The following is a 10,496-nucleotide window of genomic DNA, read 5'->3' on the forward strand; positions in this document are numbered from 1 at the left end:
CTTCGACTTTGGCTGAAGGTTCTTTGGTGTGAGTGTTGTCTTCTTGAAGTATCATTGTCTCTGATTGAATTACAATACAAGTTCTTCAGCGATCACTGAACAGGCTCAGTGATGATCGCTGGAACTGAAAAGACAGAAACATAAATACAATGTATAAGTGAAAAGGGATTATCATCAAATCACTGAGAGAGATGATCAACATCATCTAATAGGACAAAAGGGTCTTCAAACACGGGTTTTGACCAGGCCCAAGGCCTTAGACCCAGCAGTTTCAAAGGAGCATCCCAAGGAAATTCGACCCAGACAAAAGGTGCAACTCACGGACTGGTGCTATAGGACTCTACCACACATGCTCCTACAGGACTGCTGCAGGATTTTCCCCAAAATTATCAAAAGTCTGCATAAACAGAAAATTAACATTAGATATGATATATTACCACTAATATATAAAGATGACATAAAAAGACTCACTTAGGACGCTAATGGGCAAATAAAACAAGTGAAAATGATTAAGAAAATGATGTAATAAGGTTAATAAATTAACACTTATCACACCCCCAAACTTGAATYGTTGTTTGTCCCCAAACAACAGAAAATGACAAATTAAAAGACTCAAATTTCTCATAAACTAAAAAAATTGAGCATAAATATTCAATAGCCAAAGTATGCATGTTTTTGAAATTTTAAAAATGAAGTGTTCTACTCCTGACTTGATGCTTGATATCCATAGCGCTTCATAAACTTAGTTCCCCCAAACTTAAATCTTTCATATTGTCAAACCATAAGCTAGCCTACATTTCTTGTTGCTATACTAGATTCAACAAAGAATTTGAGACTTTGAATTGGGTTTTGCATTTGGCTTTTTCTTTTCAATGCATGCCTTTTACCTCATCTCACTTTTTCACTCCATAACACAATTTTACTGCTATGCAACTCATATTGAGGTATGTTTGGACACTTTGGTCCTTTTCAAACATTTTTGGTGTACTTTGACACTCTTTTGTATGCACAAGACATGGAACTATGTTTCTTTGTTTGTCTTTTGGTCTTAGTGCATATGTTTCATGAATTCTATAGTGTTTGGTGCTTTTAAGACCCTCCCCCAAACTTAAGAAAACAATGTCCTCATTGTGATTGTATCAAGGCTACAAATTTGGCCAAATTGAAATGAAGCCCCAATTGAATCAATGTAAAGCTTTGAGAATGGTTGGCTGTTTCTAGAGACTTAATTAAAGACAAAGATAGGTAAGCTTCGGATTATTGTGGCTATGGCATCAATTCAATCATTTGTACAACAACTTCATTATTTATTCTATTTTTGGTGCATAGATGGCCAAAATAATATATGCTACTAAAATCAGTGCCCAAAATTCTAGATTGAAACAAAAAGGCAAAGATGATTAATCACAAGTGTAACTTGATCATTTTAAAAATAAAATGACTCAAAGCTAAGCACTATTGAAATAGAAAAACAAAGATAATCAAGCATAAGCATGGTATAATCATTTTAAATGAAAAGGACACAAAAACATATAAGAGAGGGACTGTCTCTTATGATCACAACAATACCGACACTGACATATTTTAAAACAATAAATAGAGAAACACAAGTTAAACATAAAAACACAGAGTATGGTAAGAAGGCAGAACCTGTCCTACTCAGATTGAGTAGGAGAGTTAGAATGTTGTTGTAGGACCGAGGTTGAGATATTTGTTAGTTGGAGCAACTTGTTGGAATATTTCTCTCTCTGTTTATGCTTCAATCATTTCCTCTGTATGTCCTTTACTTCTTTCTCATGAGTCAAAAATCTAATGGAACAAATATGGGAGCATTTGTCACTCTCATCAAGGTACCTAATGGAATTAAAAACATTAAAAGTCACTTTTTAATTTTGGACTCTTATGGTTAACTCTCCCTTCTGTACATCTATCAGGGTTCTTCTAGTAGCTAGGAAAGGTCTTCATAAGATAATGGGAATGTCTTTGTCAGCTTCAAAGTCTAGGATGATAAAATCAGCTGGGAAAATAAACTTATCAACCTGAACTAAAACATCCTCAATTTTTCCTTTAGGATGGGCTATGGACTTATCAACTAATTGTAGAGTCACAGCGGTAGGTCTAGCTTCACCTATGCCTAGGGTATTGAAGATAGATAAAGGCATGAGGTTTATACTAGCATCTAAGTCACATATGGCTTTTCCTATTTCTTTTTCTCCAATTGAACAAGGGATTGTAAAGCTTCCAGGATCTTTCAGCTTAGGAGGGATTTTACTGGACAACAAAGCACTACACCCTTCAGTCAAAGCTACAGTATCATACTCAGTCAACTTTTTATTTTTACTCAAAATGTCTTTTAGAAGCTTTGCATAACTTGGCATCTGCTCAACAGCCTCAACCAAAGGTATGTTTATATGTAACTGTTTAAAAACATCAAGAAATTTTCTAAATTGTAATTCTTCCTTTTGATTCCTTAACATTTGGGGATAAGGAATAAAAGGAGTGACTGCAGTATGAGAAGTAGTCTTTTGAAGAGTAGGTGCTGAAATGGTGTTCAAAGGTGGTTCTACAATGGATTTTGATTCAGTTCTACAAGGGATTATAGGACTGGTCTGGACAGCTATTGTGGGACTGCCACCAGATTGTGACATCCACTACAATACTTTCTTTGGGTGCCTGGGTTTTCTTGGGTTCATCAGAAAATAGTAATGGAAATTCTGATCTTTTTGGAATGGTTGTAATATCAATGGGCTTAACTATGAGTTTAGGTCCACTAATACTATCTGACTGGTTCATATGAATGGTAGTAACAGGAGATAGTATTGGGGTAACAGAATCTGGTACCACAGTTTTCTTTTCAGGCTCTCCTTTGCTTGGTTCTTTTTGTTCTTTTTGAGGATTTTCTATTAAAGTCTTATTACTCCTCAATGTCACAACCTTGACATCCTCTTTTCTTCCTCTCTAAGGTATCTCTGTAACACTAGGTAAAAAACCTAAAGGTCTTTGTCTCATTTCCAAAGCTACTTGTCCAACCTGTTTTTCAAGGTTTCTGATTGAAGCCTGAGTTTGGGTTATGAACCCTTTCATCATTGCTTCCAAGGAAGTAGATGAATCAACAGGCTGATATGTTGTATTTTGGAAAGTGGGTTGATGAATTTGTTGTTGAAAACTTGTTTGCTGGTTGAAAATCGGTTGGGTAGGGTGTTGGTAAAAATTGGGTTGGTGATTGTAGGAATCACTTTGATGTTGTTGTTGGAAACCAACAGGTTCATTCAAGGTTGGAGCATTCTAGAAAAAATTTGGGTGTTGTTGCCACCCTGCATTGTAAGCTTGAGAATCATAACAACCCCTGTTTTGATTTTCAAAAAAATTAACTGACTCTGGGTTAGATACACATTGATCAAATGGTTGACCTCCTCCACATAACATACATGCTATATAACTGACAGTAGGATACGATGTTGCATCAACAGTTCGCACATCTGGGCTAACATTCATATTCTTAATCATGTTAGTTATAGATGTGAGTTTTGTTGTGAATGCATTATATGCATCTGTTTCATGTATCCCAACTGTATTATTTTGTATTAATACATGTGGATCAGCCCAATATCCATTATTATTTGAAATTTTCTCACGCAAGTCATACCCATCATTATAAGTACAAGTTGTGAAAGCTCCTCCTTCAGTAGCATCAAGCATTTGCTTAGCAACAATTGTTAAACCATTGTAAAACGTCTCTAGTTGGATACAGTAAGGAATGTCATGGTAAGGGCATTTTCTCAACAACTCTTTGTACTTTTCCCAAGCATCAGGTGTTGCTTCATTATCCATTTGTCTAAACAAACATATTTCATTTCTGGATTCAGCGTTCCTGTTGAGAGGAAAATATTTTCTCAAAAATTTCTTTACAAGGTCATTCCAAGATATTATAGAATTTGGTTGTAAAGAGTAAACCATAATTTTGCTCTATCCCTAAGAGAAAATGGAAATAACTTCAGCCTTAAGGCATCATCAGACACTCCAAGGATAAGAAAACAATCTATTGTGGGGTCTAACACAATCAGTTATTTCTATTAAAGATTTTAAGTGTAAATGAGGGTCTTTAGATGGAAAACCACTGAACTGGCCATTAGTCTGCAACATATAAAACATGACAGGTGTGAGCTCAAAGCGAGTTGCCTTAATGTGTGGCCTTAGTATTCCTAAATTTAATTGACTAAAAACAGGAATAACATAGTCTATGATTCCTCTATCCCGAGAATCAGCAATATGTATGATGTTCTCTATAATAGTAACAGATGATAGAAAAATTAGCTTTTATGAACTTTACTTTAAAAGAAAAACTTTAGCGTGCTATCCCCGGCAGCGGCGCCAAAAACTTGCTTGTCGGTTTATTCAACCTAGATTTCAACACAAAAATAGAACTCGACGCAAGTATACACCTTGAACTACTGTCGTCTTGTAACAAGTAATAATGGTTAAGTACCAGATATCGTTCTCACAGAGATAGCTTTGTAAAGTTCGTCAAAAGTCCAATCTATAAAAACAAATTTCAGATGGCGAAACGAGGGATTTGATTTATCTAAAATTGGGAGGTTTGATTAACAACTAAGAAAATATCAGTCTTAAAAAGAACCACAGGTTGCAACAGTTGATTAAGACATTAAACAAATGATTCAGCAAAAAGGTGACATAGCATTCYTGTCACAATTATCTAAAATCAATAAATGATTTTATATAACTGTCACAACATCAACTATCGGGTCAGACGGCCTCCCAAGAGCACACACCGGTCAACGTGATATCGATACGATATCATTTATGTTAGACGTTGTGAATCCTAGCACAACACAGTGTTATCATCCTACACCGTAGGAGTATAGCATTTGTCAGATACTAAAGCTATTTATAGTCTTCTCCTATTACCTCAGGTTTTGAAAGTCAATACATTTTTATACACAAAATCAGTTGTTAATTAATTTTAATGTAATCCTCAAATGAAATATTAAGCACCTGAAACAAATAGTAGACTATAATACTAATAAGACATCTTTGTACTTTCACATCGGTTTTGGTCTTCATTTCCCGTTACACCCCAAGCTAAGGCGTTTCGCCCATCATCGCTCGGTTTCTTCTCTCGAAGGATGTAAGGACTGAAAAATAAATAACTGATACGGAAAAATAAATTGCAGAAAGTAAATTGCAAGAAATTAAATTACAAGAAATTAAAATACTGGAATTTAAAGTACTGAAAATTAAATGACAGAAATATAAATGACTGAAAGTAAATTGCTGGAAATTAAAATACAGAAAAGTAAATTGCAATAAAGTAAAATGCAGAAAAGTAAAGAGTGAAATATAAAAGCTTGAAATGAAATTACTAAGAAACAAATACTTACTAATTAAGATTATTCTAAGACATAGAGTAAAGACTAAACATAAAGTAAATAATTGATTACTAAAAAGTGACAATTGAAAGCATGGAAAGAAGAGAAGACTTGGGAGAAACTTTCACTCCAAGTTACCAAACTTGCAAGACAAGTTTGGTGACTAAAAGTGAAGAGTTACTTGCAAACACTTGGAAACAGATTATTTAGTCTACAAAAATTAATCGTGAGCCACAAAGGATGAAATCCAATGTAAAGCAACAGAGATCGATTAATTTCAACTTTGTAACGAAAGTCGAAAAACGTTTATAACTTGAAAGCAAGAACAGAAATGAGATGAAGATTAAATACAAGCACTTGAATTAAAACTTAAGAATGTAATCACAACTTCACTTCACAAACTCGGTTCTTGGTTGGAAGCAAGAAAACCGAAAGCAATAAAACTGAAAGCTAAAATATTTAGAGAACAATGGTATTAACACAAAGGTATTGTGTGTAAAAGTGTGTAAGTGTGTTTAAAAACAAAGTCTTAAGCTCCTATTTATAGGCTAAGGAAGCTTGCACAAGAGGGTCATCTAATAGGACAAAAGGGTCTTCAAAAACGGGCTTTGACCATGCCTAAAGCCTTAGACCCAGCAGCTTCAAAGGAGCAGCCCAAGGAAATTCGGCCCAGACAAAAGGTGCAGCTCATGGACTGGTGCTATAGGACTCTACCACACATGCTCCTACAGGACTGCTGCAGGATTTGGCCCAAAAATCATCAAAAGTCTGCATAAATAGAGAATTAACATTAGATATGATATATTACCACTAATATATAAATATGACATAAAAAGACTCACTTAGGACACTAATGGGTAAATAAAACAAGTGAAAATGATTAAGAAAATGATGTAATAAGGTTAATAAATTAACACTTATCACTTAGTCGGGAAAGGAGAAATCTAGAAAGAGATGAAGATATTTCGGGAGTTTCTAGACGTGTTCCCCAAATATTTACCTGGCTTAACACTGGAACGTCAAGCGAAGTTTTAAATCGACCTTATTCCATGGGTGGTGCCAATTTTTAGAGAGGCTCACCAATTATCTCCAACAGAATTGAAAGAACTTATGGCGTAGGTACAAGATTTGTTGGATAAAGAACTTATTAGACCGAGTTGTTCTCCTTACGAAGCTCCTTTCTTGTCCGTGAACAAGAAAGACGGCTTCATGCATATGTGTATCGACAATCGAGAACTGAACAAGGTGAATGTGAAGAACAAGTACCTCTTCCCAGAATCGGTGGCCTTTTCAATCAACTTCAAGGTCTGGAATGCTTTAAAATATTGACCTATGCTTCAGGTATCACCAAGTGAGAGTAAGATGTGAAAGTGCTTCGAAAACTGCCTTTTGGATGCGATATAGCCACTATCAATTTATGATTATTCTGTTTGGATTAATCAATGCATCCGCGATCTTCATGGATTTGATGAATCGAGTTTGTCGTCCTTCTTGTAAAAGTCAGTGATTATGTTTATCGACAACATCCTCATTTATTCCAAAGATAAGGAGGAACATGATAGACATCTCCGTGAAGTCTTGACGGTGTTGAGAGAAAAAAAATTATATGTTAAAGTTTTCAAATGTGATTTTTAGCTAAGAGAGGTTTAGTTTTTGGGCCACCTGGTGACTCGGGAAGGAGTGAGGGTGGACCCAGCAAAGATCAAAGCTATGATGACATGAGAACCGCCAAAGAGCCAAACCGGAAGCCTGTAAATTTTAGGGTTTGGCGGGATATTACCGGAGGTTTATCCGAGACTTCTTTAAAATTGCCTCCCCATTGATGGATCTAACAAGGAAGAATGTGAATTTTTCAAGGACCGAGACTCAAAAATATCATTCAAAACGTTGCAGAAGTTGTTATAAGAAGCACCGATACTAACCTTGCCTAAAGCGTCTGAAGATTTTGTAGTGTATAGTGATGATTCAAGATTAGGCTTGCATAACATCTTGATGCAACGTGTGAAAGTAATTGTCTATACTTCAAGACAATTGAAAAAGCACGAAAGGAATTACCTGACCCGCGACTTAAAACTTGCAACAGTTGTCTTTGCCTTACAGTTATCAGTGTAACTGCTTATATGGTATGAAGTGCACCCTGTACACGGACCATAAAAGCTTGAAGATGTGTTCGATAAAAAAGAACTCAACATGCATCAACATATATGGTTGGAATTACTTAAGTATTATGATTGTGAACTTCAATACCATCTGGGTAAGGCTAACGTCGTAGCGGATGCCCTAAGCCAGAAGGAGTACAGTGAAATGTTGAAGGTCACATTATCGTGATAGTTTATCCTCATGTTTTGCAAAGTCATTTTGAAAGGTAAATAAATTATCTAGAAAGAAGAGATAATAAAACACCAATAAAACAACAATACAATACAAAAAGAAACAGTGCTCTGATACTATTTGTTGGTCCCAGCCGGATCTACAAGAGTTTATAGGTAACAATTTGTAGAAGGAGGGGGGAAGATGAATATAAACATAATAACTTTAACTTTTAAAAATTTATATTCATAAAGAAGATCAATATAGATTTTTAAAGATTGTTTGCAGAAAAGATAAGATACATAAATTATCTAAACAATCAAAGATACACACAAAATACAGATCGCAAGAAGAAAAGACTTGCTACAAGAAATAGGTTAAGAAGTATTGTGCTCTTCACTTGTTACAGTGGAAGTCTTTCTCTTAGATAGAGAGATAGAGGGAGGAGTACCTTCGTGGGTAAGATCTTAAAGGCAAGGATGCTTGGATTTGAGATTCAGAAATTGAGAAGAACTACTCAGTTATTTATACACATTGCATTAAATGCAATTAAGAAGGTACAAAGCACATAGGCAGCTTCAAGAGGTGAGCTTGTCCTTTGTTGCAGATATACAGTCTTTTGGTCGTATATGAACACTCATCTTTCATAAAGTAGGTAAGCATGTTGGAGACAATAGAACTCCATACAGTATTTTACTTTGAAATGTATGGGTTTGTCCTTTTTGTGCAGAAGGACAAGACAAAAACTAATCTTGTACAATAAGATTCATTTGATTGATGACACTAGAATGACGTTGGAGGTCTTATCAGTGTTCGCTGAATATTGAGTAGATTTCAAACTTGTGTAGACGAGCTTGTTATCACTGAAAACCGCTTCAGATCACGAACTTGTTGGTCTCTATCTTCAGCTTCTATCTTCGATATCGTTGAAAAATCTGTGGTGTGAGTTTTGTCTTCCTGAAAGATACTGGTCTCTCAACGAATTACAACACATGTTCAGCGATCACTGAACAGACTCGGTGATGATCGCTGAAAATGAATACAGAGATAGTACATTTCAATAGATAAAAGGAATTATCATCAAATCACTGAGAGAGAGAGATGATTAACAAAGATGTGTGACATGTCTCCAAGTCAAGGCCGAATACCAAAGACTATACAGAAGCCTTCAATCTTTGGAGATTCTGGAATAAGAATAGGAGCACATCATGATAGACTTTGTCACCAAACTACCCAAGACTTTAAAGGGATCATGATACCATTTTGGTGACTGTTGATCGTTTGACCAAGAATGCTCATTTTCTGGCGATGCAGGAAACTTTGCCAATGGATAAATTGGCAAAAATGTACATAGACGAGGTTGTTTTGAGGCATGGCATACCATTATCTATTGTATCAGATCGAGATAGTCGGTTCACATCTCACTTTTGGAATGGGATACAAAAATATTTGGGTACTGGGGTAAAGGTAAGCACGACTTATCATCCTTAAAGGGATGGTCAAAGTGAGAGGACCACCTAGACCTTTGTAGATATGCTATCGTGTGTTATCAATTTTGGTGGGAATTTGTGATTTGTATCTGCCTTTTGTGGAGTTCAACTATAATAACAATTACCATTCTAGTATCAAAATGGCTCCATTTGAAGCGATGTATATTCGAAAATATAGAACTCCAATTTGTTGGTTAGAAGTGAGAGACAGTTTGCGGTTCTAGAGATCGTTCAAGAGACAACCAATAAGGTGAAGGCAATCTGTGAGCGTCTGAGAGCGGCTCAAAATAAACATAAAAGTTATGCTGATAAGAAGAGACGACCAATAGAATTTCAAGTAGGTGATCGAGTTATGTTAAAGGTATCTCCTTGGAAGGGAATCATTTGTTTCATAAAGCATGGAAAGCTCATCTCCATGTGTGTTCGTGTGTGTGTGTATATATATGCATATATTAAAATAATTAAACTAATTAAAGTAAATTGAAATATTAAACTAATTAAAGTAAATTGAATAATCAATATAATTTACTAATTTACCCTTTGTTTTATTTTAATAAATAACATTAATTATCTAAAACAATTGGCTCATATTAGGCCTCACAGTTATCACAAACTATCTAGTTCTCATTTGATTAGGTCCTTATATATATACATACATACATACAGAGGAGGTTAACTTTGCAACCATGTTATTTGTACAAACTTCATTCAACCAATCATAATTTTTCATTTTCTTATAATTATGAGAGCTTAATTAATCATTTATTGTGGAGGGTGTTAGTCATGGATATTATCATCTTCATTATATTAATTTTAAAGAAATACATGAAATACTTTCATTAAAATTTCACAAGTATTATATAAAACAATTTCATAACCATATATGAAACAAGTTCTTCTAGAATAGTATTATATTAAACAATTTCATGAAAAAAAATCATTAAATTAGACAATAAAATTGACCGATAAGGATGGTTTGCACAATTTATACAAATATGGGTTGTTTGCATTTGATCGCTCATCTATACATACATACATACATACTACATACATACATACATACATACATATAAATATATATATACATATATATATATATAATAGGGAGAAAATTAGAAAGACCGAGGTTCAAGAGGAAACTCTAAATTTTCGAAAAAAGACAAAAAAAACAAAATTCGAGCAAAATTAATTACATCAAAAAATCGATCATATTTTTCTCGCTAATTTAACATTCATATTAATATACTTTTTCGTGATTTTTCAAATTTTCATTTATTTACCGTTTTTTCCTTTAACTTGACCCCTCCCC

At 34.6% G+C, this 10,496-nt stretch overlaps 1 non-coding gene across 1 annotated transcript; it reads left to right on the plus strand.

Annotated features, from left to right (window-relative positions):
* The first annotated feature begins 3,757 nt into the window (after positions 1-3,757).
* LOC112520570 lies at positions 3,758-3,864 on the plus strand. Its single transcript, XR_003070041.1, has one exon. It is a non-coding gene; the product is annotated as a small nucleolar RNA R71 (small nucleolar RNA).
* The last annotated feature ends 6,632 nt before the right edge of the window (positions 3,865-10,496 follow it).

Source organism: Cynara cardunculus (genome assembly GCF_001531365.2).
Source record: "Cynara cardunculus var. scolymus isolate 2C chromosome LG 10, CcrdV1, whole genome shotgun sequence".
In the NCBI taxonomy this organism is placed as follows: Eukaryota; Viridiplantae; Streptophyta; class Magnoliopsida; order Asterales; family Asteraceae; genus Cynara; species Cynara cardunculus.